Here is a 19254-nt window from a genome sequence, read left to right as displayed (position 1 = left end):
TATAATGTCACTCTCATATATGGCTCCCACATGTATGGCTCCCACATATCACACCCCAAATGCAGGCATTCTGTGAGGAACTGTCATCTTCAGTCCCATTCATAAAGGTTTTGGGAAGACCCTGACCTATGATTCTGCTCTGGTCCACCATCCTCCTGCCCCTGCATATTAAATTTTAGATGAAGGCTCTGAATCCACATCAGACAGAAGAGAAAAGAGACAGCTAAGGGAAAAGAACAGTTAAGCTATATACTGAAATCCTTTGAGAAATGTCCTGTCAAGAGTGCAGCTAGAAAACTCAAACTGCAAGAAGCTGTATATTACCATGTAAGTATCCAAGGAGATTCTTCTATCCCCAAGTGAAAAAGCATTGCATGAAATCAAATCGTAACACCGTCCTGAAACTGGACACCTGAGTGATATATATGGACATCTGTTCATGAAGGCTGACCCCTGGCGGTATAAATTGATTGTTGCAGGGAGAACAGTCCAAAAGATTACCTTTAAAAACAGAGCTCACTCCTCTTCAAAATGTAGTGATATATACTTTCATAAGCATGGACATTCTAAGTGAGATGTGTGGCCATACTGTCATCTATGAAAATAAATAAAAATAGCAATATAATCTACAAAATTTATTATGAAGGAGAAAACAATTTAACGGAGAAAAGACCTATCTAGAATCAATGGGACTACCTCCTTTAAATGACTAGATATATGTTATTCTCTGTCACCTCTAGTATTGTCACCACACATGTGTCTCTATGAGACAACATTCTCAAAGTCTTCATAATTGGTTGCAAATGCCTTATAACAAGTATTCTTTTCAACTTTTAAACTTTATTTAGATGAATTTTGACATGCCACAGAACAGCCTAGGCTACATTATGAGCACATCATTTAAAAAGTAATTTGTAATTTCTATGTAATAAAAAACCAAAACATATATCATTGATGTGTTAACTAAAAAACGTAAAATAATGTGACAGCACCAGTTAAAATGAAGAGCAACTCATTTCATATACATTATGTGCTCTTTTTTATAATGAAACAAAAAATTACATATGAAAGTCAAAATTGTATTTAGGTTTAAGGAAAGATGAGAAAAAAGTAAGTAAATGGTTTTATACATCTAAAACTAGAAGTGAATGGCCTTTTCTCCACCATCAATGTTGAACGTAGATTAACTTAGATAATTCTTGTTATAATTAAGGAGTTTGGAGACAAAGCCACCTATAGAGGCCAAATAAGAGGTCTTGTATGTATTTTCTTTTCCTTCTAGATGTTCTTTTTTCCACTTTTAAAAAATTTTTTTTAGGGGCGCCTGGGTGGCGCAGTCGGTTGGGCGTCCGACTTCAGCCAGGTCACGATCTCGCGGTCCGGGAGTTCGAGCCCCGCGTCAGGCTCTGGGCTGATGGCTCAGAGCCTGGAGCCTGTTTACGATTCTGTGTCTCCCTCTCTCTCTGCCCCTCCCCCGTTCATGCTCTGTCTCTCTCTGTCCCAAAAATAAATAAACGTTGAAAAAAAAAAATTAAAAAAAAAAATTTTTTAATGTTGATTTATTTTTGAGAGAGACACAGAATGTGATCAGGGAGAGGCAGAGAGAGAGAAGGAGACAAAGAATCTGAAGCAGGTTCCAGGCTCTGAGCTGTCAGCACAGCTCATGAACCGTGAGATCATGACCTGATCTGAGGTCAGACACTTAACCAACTGAACCACCCAATGGCCCCTCTTCCATTTTTTTCTATTGGCATGCCATGGAGAAATTGCAAGAACCTCTATATGTTAGACAACGTTTATCTTTTTTCTTCTCAAAGATTACTATTTCTATTTTTTGCTTTTCTACCATCCCTACTAGATGAGTCTGTGAATCATCTTTGAGGAAGCAGGATGAGATAGCTCCCCAAAGTACGAGTGCCTAAAGACTTACGTGTTGTGTATTTCCATCTACTTTTAGGTTCCTGCTAGCCTCATATTAGAAAAAAAAATACCATTATGGCAAATGACAATTTATAGGCCATCTGGAAATAGTTCCACCACGAGAACATAGACTCCTATGTACTGCAGTCCATGTAAATAGTAAAGGAACCATGAATTGTTAACTATGCGAAGTGTATACGTACCACAGAAAATTAAAATCAAAAGAAATGAAACAAATGAATGCAAACCACTTTTAGAATAGTGGAGTTAACCTGAAATGGATCTCTAAATTCAGGAATTCTTGAGGACAACCCATCAAGAAACTCCTAAATGATATGGCTTCTTCAAAACTTGATGTCCTACAGAGTAAACTTTTAAATTTAAATTTAATTTAACCTTTTTAAATTTTCCCTCCTTCTCCACAACCAAAACCCCAGTAACAAAAGGAAACTAACAAACAAGCAGAAAGACACAAAGTCTTCCTAAAGAAAATAAGGAATTCGATCAAAAGCACAGAGACCAAGCCAATAAATGCTTGTTTATGGCACTCCATATCCTTCCCATTAGAACAACCCAGAACATTTTAGACACTCAGGCTGTAAGGTTTTGCAGTTTTGCACCTTCCTTTTATTATTTACATGTAATTAGAGAACGAATAACAGTAATTCTGAGTAGAATGACCAAAACCTATATCAGAATGGAAGTTGGGGAATTAGTTTCAGATAAATATATATTTTCAGAAAAGTTTATAACAGACTACAATTTCCAGATCATTTGCACTAAATTAAAATTCATATTCAGATTGTTTTGCAACCTGGGTTCTTCTTAAATAACTTACCTTTTAACATGCTTTAAAAACTATCTAAAATCCCATGCACACATTTCTCTTTTTTATGTTTATTTATTTTTGAGAGTGAGAGAGGGCGGGGGAGGGGCAGAGAGAGAGGGAGATACAGAAAGTGAAGCAGGCTCCAGGCTCTGAGCTGTCAGCACAGAGTCTGACGTGGGCCTCGAACTCACAAACTGTGAGATCACGACCTGAGCCGAAGTCGGCCACTTAACCGACTGAGCCACCCAGGCACCCCTCCCATGCATACATTTCTAAGCTTTCTCCAGTTATTGTCAGCCACTCCTCGTCTGAACAGTAGGAGCCAACATGCAAGGTGTGGGACTCAACAACTAAAGCCTCTTCCTTGTCTTTGAAACTGCTTAGTGACAGTCATGTCTGTTTATCAAAGAAATTTGTTCTCACACTTTTCTGCTCTTTCTCTCTTACATCAGTGTTTTGAGAATCTAATGTAGTCCAATATTCTCAGCACACAAATCTCTATAAATAAATCTGTAATTCAGTTGCAAACACACTAAAGCTTGAGACCATCAATCAAAGAAAAGACATACAAAACCAAGCACAAATTCCCATGTCAGCACAAAGGAGTGGAAAGCTAAAAAAGAAGAGGGACCCTTATTCCAATGTCCCAATTGCTGATCCCATTTCAGTCTTTTTTGTTGTTGTTGCGTTTTTTAAAAACATATTCTTGGGGCGTCTGGGTGGCTTTGTTGGTTAAGCGGCCAACTTTGGCTCAGGTCACGATCTCACGGTTTGTGCTTTTGAGCCCAGAGTCGGGCTCTGTGCTGACAGCTCAGAGCCTAGAGCCCGCTTCTGATTCTGTGCCTCCCTCTTTCTCTGCTCCTCCCCAACTCATGCTCTGTCTCTATCTCTCAAAAATAAAAAATAAACATTAAAAAAAAACCATATTCTTTCCTTGTATTGAAGTCGTGTCAACAATCTATCACAACAAAGAGATCCAGATGGAAAAACCAAAATTGGTCTCCAATTCACACTACAGAATGGACCAGAGGGCTTAGGTTTAATCACCACTACTACATGAATAAGTCTCTTAGGTGCCCTTGCATTCTCCAGTTGAAAAAATCTTCAATTTCAACATGTGGAAGATTCAGCCGCACTGGGCTGTTATTTGTAATAGGTCTTGCCCTCTCTCTCTCCTGCAATACTCCATAGAGTGATGAGCAAATGTATTCCCCTTACAGTGAAAGAGTTTGGAAATTAAACCTATCTACCCAGAGGTAGATAAGTAAAATCTCACTTTATGAAAGCTTTCCAGATGTCTTCACATCCGCTTCTTTCCCTTGAGGCAAAGAAGAACTAAAGAGAGAAACCCTGAGACTTTAAATAATTCTCTTTTTGTCTGGCGGTTCTTCCTACACAAGTCAGGGTCTGCATAGGATGCTGTAGCTGCTTTAGCAGCCTGATGTTCACAGTCACGTGCATACCGCGAAGCCTCAAACATTTTGTTTCTTCTAAGCTCAACAACCACCACTGAATGTAAACTTAGTTGCTGCAACACGGGAAAGCATAACAGGCAGAGAAATTTCAATTAAACAAACTATGCTCTTTTCCAAACACTCCCTAAGGCCAGATCCTCGGGATTAGTCAAACGTAAATGTCATTTCAATCACTCGAAATATGTCACTAACACATACAAAAATCTAAAGTAGTCATCTTTTTTTTTTTTTTCCAAGCTGAATGACCTATCAATAATACTACCTTAGAGTTACTTAAACCCCCGTCTCCAAGGATCTCAATGTTCTATCTACCCTCTGACACTCAAGACTTGGGTAGGATACAGGCAGAGTTCATACTGTTGATGCTTAGGCAACAGCACTTAGAAATCAAGTAGCAACCAAGAAGAGTGAGGCGAGAGTGAATCCAATAACACAGAACGGAATGAGAAAGTGAATGTGATGTATTAAGTAGGGAAGACAAGTGAGCTAGGCAGGAGCCAGCACACTTGAGCAAGCAGCATGGGTTGACAGAAGTCCTTTTCCACTGGCTAACAGGAAGGCTGTGTTCCCATCGCTCAGATGGGTCACGCAGATAACCTCAGTAGTATTTGAAGCTTTGGGTCGTGAAGACAAACAATAAATTTAATTCCAATCTTTATTTCCTCTTCACTAATACTCAGCATGATGTCTTTCTTAAAGCATAGGATAAATCTATGTTTTAATTTCATTTGGAATTTCTTGGTGACTCTTGGGTGCAAAAATAATGGCGATAAACACAATTTATCCAATTTGAAAGCAAGAATGGTTACTGGAGCTTACTTTTCCCAATCCTCCCATCTGTAAAAAGAAAACTGAGACCCAAATGGTTGACACGACTTGTTCCACACTATATTAAGAATAAGAAAAGGAATTAAGACTAGACCTTAGATCTACTGGTTTTGTGTCCTTTCTCCTACTCCATCCACGTGGTCACTCATAAACAAAGCCTGACTTTTTGAGTTTATTATTTCCTCCACTGTGATATCAGGCAGTGAAGGATCAAGGAATAATTAAAAGTGAAACACTTAGAAAGAGGAAAATATCAATAAACAAATTCTGACTTTCTGGGTACAATGGAGAAATTCATTCCAGTATCTAGGGAATATTACCAGTTAATATCTATTACCCTTTATTATAAAACATCATTCTTCCTGATTCTCACATTTAGACAAGTAAAACATTCCACAGACATGAAATTTGTTATTTGGAACAAACCTTTCGAGGTTATCCTAATTTTATATCTTGTAACTCCTTTGTGTCACGTAAGAAACTTGAGACTTTGTCCAAATGTTTCCCCTTTCCAAAGTACGAGGTTCTTCTCTCTCTCTTTTTTTTTTAATTGAAGATCTTTGTTAACAGGTGCTTGTACTTGGTTGACATTTTGGGGAAAAAAAATTGTAAAAAAGTTGTAAATTTTTATTACAAATTAAAAGTGTGGTTATTTAAGAAAAAAGAGAGAGAGAGAGAAAGAAAAAAAGAAAAAGAAAACAATCGCAACTTGCCCAGACGCGAAACAACGTAAAAACTTCAGCCCCACCTTGCTTAGCATCTGGAGCCGAGGAATTTTCTCCGGTGGAGGCTGCTTTTGTCTTTTTGCCTTCTTGCGGTGTGGGGTGTTCTGGGCCTCGGGTGCGGTAAGTGAAGAGGTGTTGGTACTTATAACGAGGTGGCTGTTCAAGTCCGTGCTATCTCCTCTCCTTGGTCTCGTCGCCTTGACATTGCTTGTCGCGTTCACTGCCTTTGTCCCTAGGCTCTTCGGTCAGCAGGGCCCCTGCAGAACCGTGGTCTAGGGCCTCGGGGGCCGATTCCACCTGGCTCGGCTGCGCCCTGCTGTCCGCACCGCGCATCACTTCTCCCCGCACTGGAGGGCCGGAGCCGGAGCGCTGGGCTGGCGCTGGGGGGGGGGGGGGGGAAGTAGGGCGGCGCTGTCGGGTCTGGCCTGCGTTAGCCCCCTCCAGTCCCTCACTTTCCCACTCTCTCTCCTCTCATCTTTCTGCCGGTAACTGGTGCAGGTAATGGCGCCCGAACCCCCCACAAGGTGGCCGGCGTCTGTGACGCTTCCGGTCGGCTGCACGTTTCCTGCCTTGCCCTGGAACTGCACCTGCAGCATTGGCTGCCCCGCCCCCGCTGCGCCCACAACCTCAAGTCCTGCCCTGCGAAGGTGCTTCCCTGGGGCTGTTCTTTGGGGCCGTCTGCTCTACAAATCCATCTTGCTTGGTGGCATTCCTGTTGATGAGACCATATCCGTTTGTTACCTTGAGCCATTTTCGGGTTCCCCAACTCTTCCTCGAGGTAATCCCGTAGTTCCCGCCACAGGAACCCGCATAGCGAGGCTCCCGCCACCGCTCCCAGCGCCGTAGCGGGTACTGCGGGGCCTAGTGTCCCAGCGCTGAGGCCGCGAGGCGGGGCTGCCGGGCTCCGCCTCGCTGACCGGGTGTACCGTGATGGTGACCCGCGCCTGCCGTGGCCCCGCTCCTCCCGGGTGTGCGGATAACTAACTAGGCCTGCGGGGGAAGTGGGGCTGCCCAGAGCTCTCGGCCCTCCGCTCCTGTTCCGGCCACCAATTCAACTGTGCAACAAGCCTCTGTTTTTAATTTAATTAAATTAATTTATATATATTTTTTAATACTTATTTGTGAGCAGGGGAAGAGCAGAGAGAGAGAGAGAGAGAGAGAGAGAGAGAGAATCCCAAGCAGGCTCCACGCTGCCAGCACAGAGCCCCCACCAGGCTCAACCAGCCTACAAACCATCAGGCCATGACCTGAGCCAGAATCAAACAGTGGAATGCTTAATGGACAGAACCACCCAGGTGCCCCCACAACGAGTTTCTTAAATGACTACCACACTGGAACAATGTCCTAAAAATAATGTCTCATTCCATTCTTCAGAATTTGTACTAAGCTGGAAATGAACTGGGATTTAGGAAAGGAAGATGAGTGGGTTTTAACTAATAAGGGCTATTAGCTGTCAAAACCTATATTGTGTTATAAACAAGGGCCCTGCCGTATTAATTTCTGTATTGGATAGTGGAAAGCCTTTAGGGCAATTAGTTTTTTGTAATATTGAACCCAATTCTGATAAGACATATCCTATAATTTCTGTTTTCAGTTCAACCTGTATTAAAACCTTCAAGTAAAACAGGATTTCTAACTCCAACTGTGAGTGTTTTGCCTTGAAACATATACTGAATTTAAAATCACATTCAGTACTTGAGCCTTCTAGGTACAGTATGTAAATTTTATTTTCCAAGAAAACATGGAATGGATGTTCCAACATAATGAATCAAATGCAAATTTTTTTCTGTTGAGAATACATATGTGAATTTTAGAGACGTTATGGTTTCCCTGGGGCATATTTATTATAGTTTTTGAGACCTAGAAATTTGCAGTGTCTTACATTATAAGGGAAGAGGAGACATAACTGGTTTTATTTCTTACTACTGGGTAAAATAGTTTTCTAAGCTCTGTGTAAACACAGTATCTTTCTAACAGCATATTTTGCTTTTCTGATAATGTATTTTTGCAAACAAAGCCTTTAAGGATAATAGGTTCTCCAGACTGCGAATGGAAAGTAGGCTTGATGTCTGACTTGAAAGTGGCTATGATAAAAGGTCAGCAGACATCATCAATATCTGATGATTTCTCATCAGTGCCTCACAAGGCAATTTCAATCCAACAAATATTTATTGACAGCTTATTCCGTAGTGAGTCAAATCCAACTCTGGGTTGTCATCAGTTTCTGTTCATATGCTCTAATAAACAAATTCTGAAATAGCCCAATGGTGGAGACGCCTGATCTAGGCAGAGAATGGAGCAATCATAGTAACTAAATCTGACTTCTCACACCAAAATAGGGACAATGAAGACCCTTCCACTTTTAAAGGATCCTACAGAGCAAATTTGGTTCACTGTCAACGTGCAGGATTATGTTATACCAGTTGGCAAAAAAGTAAAAGATTTTATTTCAGATTTTTGGTTTCATGTGTTCTTTCGGATGTTTGGCATTCACTCGTGGTGACAGTGCTTGTAAAAAGAAAATACTGAAGGTTCTTCTTTCTTCTTAAAGATTTTGCCATGTTCTACATTTTGAAAACAAACTCAATGAAAACATCAGCAAAAATCTTGCTGTTTCCATTGAAAAGACATAAAGAGCTAATGAGCAGTTTCTCTTGTGTGCTCAAGGATCTTGAAACAAGAATGCATTTCACAAATGGAAAAGAGAGTGAACAAGAAGAAAGGAACCAAAGTGAAACCCAAGAAAGCCTAATCACCCATCTCATGTCAAGTTCTTATTAAGTGAACAATTCATGGAAATGAGAACTTGATGGTGGCCAAATTCCCATTGTATATGAGTATTTAAGTGGATAGAACACTGGATTAATGAAGAAGCTGCTTTATCAGTCATTTGGGCATGAGAAAGTCTTTTTGTTGAAATACATTGACTAACCAAATAGCAACTAAGAGCTTCTCTGTGCAAGCTATAACCGGATATTCGTTTTTTTTTTAAGAAAAAAATGCCTTAAAAACAGGAGTGAAAATAGTGTGAACACAGAGCTCAAATTATAAGTACTGTATAAATTTATCTCTATGCCTCCTACTAAGGTAGCCAAAAAAGCCCACAGGAAACAAAATTGAATAAGAAACATCAAATCATGTTCAAAATTGAACGTCAGCTAACCTGTAGGCTCCAGAGATGAAGTACATAGCATACTATTTTAGTTTGACACTTATTTGAAGTATTGCTATATTGTCCAATGGTAAGTCAGTTATTCACCATATGGTGATTTTTCTACAAATAATTGCCATTTTCCATATTACGTTTTAAAGTGTTTACAGTGAAAATGAATATTCTGACATATGAGTTTATACTCGGAAAGACAAGCCGTAGCCTGGAAAACATGTGAATGATCAATAAAATTCTATGTATGATGATCTAATTTGTTAAATGAATCCCAAAGGAAATCAATAATGTTTTCTTCCTTAAATATGGCTTTCTCTGGAAAATTACTTTAACATTAATCCAAGGCCTTTGAAAGTTCCAAACATAGGGCAAATAAATACATTGAATGCAACAAAAATACATTATTTTTAATTTTTTCCAAGAAGTTTTCTTGAATTTTACTGTCTCACACTATACTACTCTGGACCACATTTGGTTGAGTGGAGTTATAATATTGGAAATAATCATCAAACCAAATCATAGCTACAATGCATAGCCAGATGTGGAATTGTCTCAGTGTGAGATGTCGGAGAAGCATAGTCTATTCCATGCTAAAATTTTTTAAATATCTATTGAATACCAATCCCGAGCAAGTCTTTGATTTATGTTCTATACAAAGTATATAAAAATCAAAGCCAGTAGGGAGCCTGGGTGGTTCAGTTGGTTAAGCATCAGACTTCAACTCAGGTCATGATCTCGCAGTTCATGGGTTTGAGCCCCGCTGGGCTCTGTGCTGACAGTTCAGAGCCTGGAGTCTGCTTTGGATTCTTTGTCTCCCTCTATCTGTGCCCCTCCCCCACTTGTGCTCTGTCTTTCTCTCAAAAATAAAATAGAACATTAAAAAAATAAAAATAAATCAAAAACAAAAGTTTTGACCTTGAGGACCTTACATTTTAATGTGAAGGGTGTTCATAACTGTTAGGAGAACTATACACTCTATGACAGAGGCAATTATTACTAGTCCCAAAAGAGACTGGCCCTTTATAGAGTATGAAGATCTTGAGATGCGTGGTTACAGGACTTGGGATAAAATTAGCCCAGATGAGGGGAAACAGGCAAAATCTGCATCCCTTGAATGAACCTGGATTTCAGAGACTATATATAAATACACAGAGAACATAATGGATGGCAAATGTAGGCAATAGTAAAATGGACAGACACAATAATAGTGTTTATTGTGATCTAGGACATCAACAAAATATGTTCAAAGATTACATGCAGAAAAGAAAGAGAATTCATCTGAGTCCAGTACCCTTCACAGGAAACAATTGCCAGAAACATGTAGGCAAGAAGTACCCAGCATCCGGTCAACCAGTATCCATGGGTAGATGGTCTCCCAAAGACCTAATGACCTGAGGACACAGGTGAGAATGGGGAAGACAAAAAGTAGGAAGGAGCCATTCCCACTTGGATAATCTGAAAGGGCTGCAAGAGGAAGGCATTTTTTTTAACTGAGACATGATTTAAGGTTTCAGACAGGTAATAATTTTGAGAAGAACATGTAAGTGCCCATAAAAATCAGGCGCGTCAGAAATATATTTTCAGCACAGGGGATCGGTTGCTGCAGGCCAGAGAAGGGGTGAGAATAATGCAGACACATCAGCTAGGTAGCTGGAAGCCAAGGAAGTCGTGTGAGCTGCAGGGTACACAGAGCTGGCAGGTGCACAGGCAGCCCCTATGGTTGGGAGATTTATTGTTATAAACAAAGTAGTAAATTGATTGAGCAAATAACTGTGTGTGTGTGTGTGTGTGTGTGTGTGTGTGCACGACTACACGGGTGTATGGAGAGCGAGAAGCAGAGACAGAAAACAGGGAGCAGATTTCTCACTGTCAGAGAAGGGATTTACAAACATGGACAGAGAAGAAGAGAAGTCTTCAGAAGAGTTTAAATAAGAGATACTAGCATGAACTCATTTTTTTTACAATATTCAGATACATAAAGAGAATACAGAGATATGTACATACAGGTGTATGAATATATGTACATGTATTTCCTAGTTCTGTTTTCTGAGAGGTACTTGAAGCAATGCTATCCCAAAAGCTATGAAGTACTAAGTACTTAGTACATAAAGTACTAAGATCTTGGTTTCTGAATACCATCCTTCATTAAAAAGAATCAGAGTTTGTGGCACCTGGGCGGCTCAAAAGGTTAAGGGCCCAACTCTTGGTTTCAGCTCAGGTCATGATCTCAATGTTTCATGGGTTCAAGCCCCGCATGGGGCTCTGCACTGATAGCAAGGAACCTGCTTGGGATTCTCTCTCTCCCTCTCTCTCTCTGCCCCTCCCCTACTCACACACATGCACACTCTTTCTCTCTCTCTCTCTCTTTCTCTCAAAATAAATAAGTAAACATTAAAAAAAAAATCAGAACTTTTTGGAAAGTGACTGATTCCAGGGCTAGAGGGAGGCAAAAACCAGATAAGCCTCAGACATCTCATTATGCCAAACAGTAAAAAAAAATACAAAAACAAATGAGTTCTTTTGAAGGGGCCACATCTATTACAATTTACATCAGAATAAATAACAAGAGTAATGGATTTCTAACTCACTGAACAAAATAGGGATTTGTAATTCCATATATAATAAGGTGGAAAATAATAAAATAAAAATAAAATCCATATAATATAAACAAATAATAATAAAAAGGAAAATCTCTCTACTACAATAAAATAACTAATAAATGAAGACAATTAGAATATCACCCATTTGGCAACCATTATAGATTGGTGGCTAACTCAGGAGAAAGTCATCAATGGATGCTAAGACTGGTCGACATTTTGGTAAGTAACAAGTCAGTAATGTAATAGAATTTCTCCTTGCAGAAAACTAATAAATTACAAAGGGGAAAGTAGAGATTCCTGGAATATTCTGTCTTGACCAAGTGATTAATATCACCAGTGGTAGGACAACTTCACTGATATGCCTACATTCTCAAGAATTGAGAAGAGCACTGTGTTATTTCTTCCAAGAATGCAAGGCTTGACTACAGTTAAGAGAAAGCATCATTTGGACTCATGTTGAGGATCAGATTATCAAAGTCCTAAGAGGCCAGGAAACATTGAGGAATTTTTCCAGACTCAACAAAACTGAAAGGATATGACAACTAAGGGAAGCACAGGTTTCTAGATCACAAAGGAAAAAGCAACATTGTTGGAGACATTGGTGAAATTTAAATGCTGCCTATAGATTGGAAGATAGTATTTTTTCATTGTTGATTTCCTAATATGGGGGTCAGTGTGAAGGTTCTGTAAGAGGGTGTCCCTGTGTTGGAGAAGTAGATATTGGAATATTTAGAGGTAATGGGGCATCACAATTGCAATTTGCTCTCAAATGGTTCGACAAATGACAGTGGATATATACATAGAGCAAGAAGGGCTGATAAAACACAGACTGAATCTGAGAAAATATGATGAGGGAGTTCTTTGAACTATTCTTGCAAGTTTTTTTATAGGTTTGAAATAACTTAAAAATAAAGTTTAAAAAAGAAACATGACTTTATAAACTATTACTCAATTTCATTTCTATGTTGAGTCACATTTCACTGAAATGACAGAAAATGAATCACAGTAAATTCTAGGTTTTCCCTTCTCCAGGGATGTGTCTAACCTGGTGAGGATGGATGGATGGATGGGAAGACAGAGTTGGTGTCAGGGCATGAAGGAGTCTGACCTTCCTAGGTTTGAGTCATCCTACAAGGCTTGCCTGGACTGAGGAATTCTTCACCCCACCTAACTCTCTCATCTGCCTCCACAGTTACTGCCTCTGGAGGTCCCCCCTCCCTTCCTATCTACACTTGCTATTCAGTTCCTGTGGTTGCCCTGCCTTCTTTTCACTAGGCCCAGTGGACAAGAATCCCTTTTCTATTTTAAAGCTGTGGCAAATGACCTCTGTGAGACTAGCCCCTACTCAATCCTTTCCTCTTCAGGGTCTACTCTTGTCACTTCCCACACATCTCTGCTCATGGCATCCTGCTTCACCCAGCCCTGGTTCCAGGAAAATAATTTTTTTCTGAGGGGAGAGAGAAGGATCAGCCTGACCTCTTATCCTACATGCTAAGTTTTCCTCAAAAGTAACTATTGTATAAGTCTGTAATGGATTCAAATTTGGAGAGACATTTTCTCTTCTATTTTTAGCACTGAATTATTTTTCATCCATTATAGTAAACACAAAGTCAAGGATCTACTTGTGTAAGGCAGGAGAGTAAAGGATGTAAGTGGAGGGGCACCTGGGTGGCTCAGTCGGTTAAGCATCCGACTTCGGCTCAGGTCATGATCTCGTGGTCCGTGAGTTCGAGCCCCGCGTCGGGCTCGTGCTGACAGCTCAGAGCCTGGAGCCTGTTTCAGATTCTGTGTCTCCCTCTCTCTGACCCTCCCCTGTTCATGCTGTCTCTCCCTGTCTCAAAAATAAATAAAACGTTAATTTTTTTTTTAAAGGATGTAAGTGGAGAACATTAGGTTAGCTAACATTTTGGAATTGTAAGTTAACCAGGTGGTACTCATTCTGGGACCTCACTTTGAGAGCCACTGGCCTAACCTAACATTTTCCAGAAATCAATTTTTACTGATTTCAGAAAGGTTTATTGGTTTTGGAGTCTGACAGATCCAGGCCTTAACTCCTGGCATTGCTTCTCACCAGCTATGCTAACCTAAGTAAGTTGAATTCCAATAATCTCCTACTTCTACCAGATTTACCAATATACAGTCATATGATAGTCATAGTACTATTTTCCCGATGAATTGAGTGTAAACATTGTTATGTTTGTGTCCCCCAAAATTTATTTGTTGAAATTCTAACCCCTAATAATGTGATGCTATTAGAAGATGGGGCCTGTAAGAGGTAATTAGGGTGAAGGCCTCGTGAATAATATTAACACCCTTAATAAAAAGGCACAAGAGAGCTTGATTCCTCTCTCGCTGCTCTTTTCATCCCGTGAGGATACAGTGAGAAGTCAGCAGTCTGAAACCTGGAAGAGAATACTAACCCAAAGCTGACCATCCTGGCATCCTCATCTCACTCTTCCAGGCTTTAGAACTGTGAGAAATCAATTTCTGTTGTTTACATAAGCCACCAAGTCTATAGTGCTTCGTTATAACAGGCTGAACAAACGAAGAAAAACGTCATGTTGAATAACCGAACTGAAGTGTTTTACTGTCCATAGTTTCACCATAACAATGTAGTTGTTTGCTTACTTCATGATATTTCAAGATTAGAAGGATAATAAAAGAAATCTCTAACTTACTATTAGAGAATGAGGCCGTAAGTGGAGAGAAAGTCCATAATTTCAGGGAACAGTGAAGTGTGTGAAGGCTGCAAGGAGTGGAGGCGTGGTCTGTTCAGGTACCTGGGTAGAGCGTCTTGAACAGCACCCACCTCGTTTTCAACTGCACACACGCTGAGACCCAGCCCCAAACTACATGGTGGAGCTGGGGGTACTGGACGCAGCCAGGCTGCTTGCCAATTTCTTGTAAAGGAATGTTTCCTTCCATGCGGAGAGTTTTGTGAATTACATGTCTAGCTAGAGCTTCCTTCTTGAAAAAGCAAGAGACCCTGGAAAAGATCAATCCAATGAAATAGCCGATTTTAATGAAAACTATAGAATATGATGATGCATGCCTCAGTGCATCAGTCAGTTCAGGGCTCTCCTAAGAAATGGAACCAATTACAGATTTATTCTTGCCTTCATGGGCAATCATAGAAATAGACCTCATTTCAATTATATATGGTATTTAATATATAATATTAATATGTATATGTATATATAAAGAAAGAGAGAGAGACAGAGAGATAGGGAAAAGGGGACAGATAAATACAGAGAGAGAGAGATTTATTTTAAGGAATTTACTTATGTGATTGTGAGGGCTGTTAAGTCCAAAATCAAGGCAGGCAAGTAGGCTGAAAAGTCAGGCAAGAGTCCTGTGTCATAATCTTGAGGCAGAATTCATTCTTCTCTGGGAAACCTACGTTTGGGCTCTTAAGACCTGATTACAGAGGCTCATCCACATTACCAACGACAATCTCCTCTCCTAAAGTAAGCTGACAATAAATGTTAATCAGACCTGTAAAATACCTTTATAGCAGCATCCAGGCTAGTGTTTAACCAAACAACTGGTCATCATAGGGTAGCCCAGCTGACACATAAAATTAATCATCCCTCTCAGTATCTTTTAAAATTGTTTGAATTCTCAGAAAATCACTTTTGAAAAGAGCGTATGAAAACATGGAGATGGTCTGTCCAGTTCTTTCACTTCAGAGACAGACAAACACACATACATGCAAGACTCTAAAACATGCCCAAAATTATGCTCAGAAGTTTATTACTTGGAGATATAATCTATCCAAATACATATGTATGACTGAGGTTTACTCAATTCTGAACTCTAATGCTAGAAGAGGAAGAATTTTTTTTTAAGTAAGTTAGTCTGGAAGATGATGAGAGGGTTAACAAAAAGACAGCAAGAGAGATAGATAAAAGAGAAAGGAAACAGAAAACAGAGGCCTAATGACAAAAAGGGGAAGGTTTTATTTACATCCGCACGAATAATGACTCCAGCTATATTTGAAAAAATTGCCAGGGGGCGTCTGGGTGGCCCAGTGGGTTAAGTGTCCGACTTCAGCTCAGGTCATGATCTCATGTTCATGGGTTTGAGCCCCATGTCCGGCTCTGTGCTGACAGCTCAGAGCCTGGAACCTGCTTCAGATTCTGTGTCTCCCTCTCTCTGCCTCTCCCTTGGTCACACTCTGCCTCTCTCTCTCAAAAGCAAACATTAAAAAAAATTTTTTAAAGAAAAAATTGCCAGGATTGCATAACTAGACTTAATTGAACCATAGTAACAAGGACAATTAGGGTGTGTCCAGACACACTGCTTAAAAAAAAATAGCAACTTCATAGGCAACCATAGAAATAGACCTCATTTTAAAAATATATCACAGGCAACAGCACAATTGAAAAGATCTTGTGGGGGCGCCTGGGTGGCGCAGTCGGTAAAGCGTCCGACTTCAACCAGGTCACGATCTCGCAGTCCGTGAGTTCGAGCCCCGCGTCAGGCTCTGGGCTGATGGCTCAGAGCCTGGAGCCTGTTTCCGATTCTGTGTCCCCCTCTCTCTCTGCCCCTCCCCCGTTCATGCTCTGTCTCTCTCTGTCCCAAAAATAAAATAAAAACGTTGGAAAAAAAAAATTAAAAAAAAAAAAAGAAAAGATCCTGTGTATAGAAAATTAAGGGATCTAAACATAATAAATAAATTCAAAGAATTTCCCAAAATGGACCCAGTTAAATTCTTTGTATAGAAGGCATCAATACAAGTCTTTTCACCTTGCAAACCTTCCTCTCTTCCCTCAGTCCTTTTTCTTCTAACTCTGTTTATCTTCTCTGTACACGACATTCACTTTAAAGTTAATGAGGTTGGAAAGAAATCACGCAGTGAGCATTTGAGGGGAAAAAGGCGGGAAGGTTCAGATTAATTCACCATGAAGATCAGCCACGTTCTGTCCACAGCCTTATCACTTTTCATTCTTGCATATAGAAAAACATCTTCAGTATGTTTTCCACAAATTAATTGGTTTGGCTTAATCCCAGCACACCACTCACTCCTTTTAAGTAGGTTAAAGCCCTTGAAATTTTAAGCTTTTACAGAATAATTTAAATATTTTACTTGTGGAAATGCCTTCTTTACTGGGTTCACATAAGTACATTTTGCTAGGAAAAAAAGTAAAAAATAATAATAATCTGCCTTGAGTTTATTCCTCAGAATTAAAAAGAAATCTTTATAAGTTAGCAATTATTCAAAGAAAAGTTGCAAACAGAAGAGAAAAATAAGGTATCAGGCATAAGTTGAATCATGGTTGAAGACGTCCATGTTTGTCTTCCTGATCTGGTGGTTATGCGATTGAGTGCACATGTAATTCAGCTCTTTAGAGTTTAAAAACAGTGCATAATTATTTAATAAATTATTTTCTTACAACATGGGTAGATTGTAAAGACAACATTTCCTTGGATGATAACATTGCTCAAAACATGGTTGTCATCTGACTTACACAATCTCATTTAGTTTGTCCCTATAAAATAGGCTGGACAGGTGGGTAATACTAACCTAATTTTATAAACAGGAAACTAAGGTTTAGTAAATTAATCACCTTGATTTAGAAATTTAACAGGTGTAAAGGTGAGACTAAGATTTTGACTTATGGCTTCAAAATGTTGCTCTTTGGGGGCTCCTGGGTGGCTGTCAGTTCGGCATCTGACTTCAGCTCAGGTCATGGTCTCACAGTTCGTGAGTTCAAAAACCATTTAAAACCATTTAAAAGGGCTTACTATATGCTAGATGCTCTAAATACATTAATTCACGTCATTCTCATATCGGTTCCATAAGGGAGATTGTATTTTACAGACTGAGGCTCATAGTCACTCAGTTTCCCAATATCAGAGCTGAGCTTTGCAAAACCTCTAAGCCGAGATCAGGGCTAACCAATTAGATGCATCGGCTCATTCTTAGATCATTTTCTGAAAAAGCACGGAGTCTGTAGAAATTGTAGCACATGCAGAGAGATGTGAAGGGAACGGAGACCAACATTTATTGTCCACGTGTTTGAACTAGACGTGGGGCTTTACATGTATTCATTTGACTCATTCAGCACTCGGCCACCAAAAGTATCGCGCTATTCTATTTAATCATCACAAGTACTCTATGGGATAGGTACTATTCCATTTGACAAGCGAAAAAATGGAGACAGAGTTGGTAAATAATTTGCCTCGTATCAGAGCCAGGATTGAACACTAGTTAAATCCGACTCCAAAGTCATAATATTTTCACTTTGGCATTCCTGACTAACAATGCATTTAAATCAGTTGAGTAAATGCAAATATGATAGTGCCTGGTAATTCCTGGGCTACAGATAACTCACAGACAGCGCTGATCACGACAGCAAAATTTGAGGTAGGCCTCAAGGCACTTCATAGCATTTTTTTGAACAGTCAACTTTTATTAAGTTTTTTTTCCCTGACCTGGTCTACAGCATTAATACAAGTGTTCAGCCAATGCTTCTTAGTTTTTCTTATTCAAAAGTTATTTCCTTTGCAATACGTTGATAGATTTTCTTATATGTCTAACACAGATGAACTCGCATTTTCTGCTTTTGCTCGTGACCTCTCGTAGGCCCTGAGACGCCAACTGTGGCAGTGAGTGGAAGCACTTTAATAATATAATAAAAAGATGTCTAGTCCAAGCTGGAAAAATAGGCCTTGCCAGAGTCCTCCCAATAGTTCACTGGCCATAGTCCGTCTACAGGATCTGAAGTGGTAGGAGAGATTCTAATGAAATATCTGGCCATTTCTCAGCATCTCTCCCCCTGCATGGTGAGATACCCTCGTGTAATAACAATTATGTAGCAACCACCTTTGAAGCTAGTACCTATTCATTCAATAAACGTATATTGAATGAGTGTAAAGTAATCCTGAAAATTCCAAATTAGTATTACAATGACTTCACCAAGCTATTGATTCTTCTTATTAAACTAATATTGATTTTTCTTGTAAAATTTATATTTATCATCAAGGGATCAGGGTTCATGTGAGAAGTAGGTTTTCAATTATTGCACAAAGCAATTAAATATCCAAATCTGTGATGAATCAGGCTGACAAGTGATCTTCAAATGTGAAATATTGGTGTTTCCTGATCGGCAGAGCTACAGCAGCTCTCCTGGGAGTTCGCTGTCTCATCTGTTACATGCAGAATAAAATCTCTTATGTAGCTTCCATGTATCATGTATCTAGGAAATCATTTTTAAATTTTTTTTAATGTTTATTCGTTTTTGAGAGACAGAGCATGAGTCGGGGAGGGGCAGAGAGAGAGGGAGACACAGAATCCGAAGCAGGCTCCAGGCTCTGAGCTGTCAGCACAGACCCGGAGGCAGGACTTGAACTCACTAACCGCGAGATCATGACCTACGCTGAAGTCAGATGCTCAGCTGACTGAGCCACTCAGGTGCCTCTCAAGGAAATCATTTTTGACACAGGAGCTATTCAGCTTCCATGTCTTGAGTCCCGTTTAGTTGCTCACTCAAACTTCTCAATAGGGAATTAGTGTCTACTCTCAGTCAACTTCTTAATAGATCACCCTAATAACTAAATAAGAAATTACATTGACTGCAAGACAAAACAAGTAAAACCTGCTATAAGAAACAAGTGGGTGTGCAGCAATATTTTTTCAATAATATCCTTATATTGGGCACCTCGCTGGCTCAGTCAGTTGAGCATATGACTTTGACTCAAAATTCAT

This window comes from Lynx rufus, unplaced genomic scaffold, assembly GCF_022079265.1.
Source record: "Lynx rufus isolate CCGP_SWC_20201006 ecotype Redwood Valley unplaced genomic scaffold, mLynRuf1.p SCAF_5, whole genome shotgun sequence".
Lineage (NCBI taxonomy): Eukaryota > Metazoa > Chordata > Mammalia > Carnivora > Felidae > Lynx > Lynx rufus.
This window is presented reverse-complemented; position numbering follows the sequence as displayed.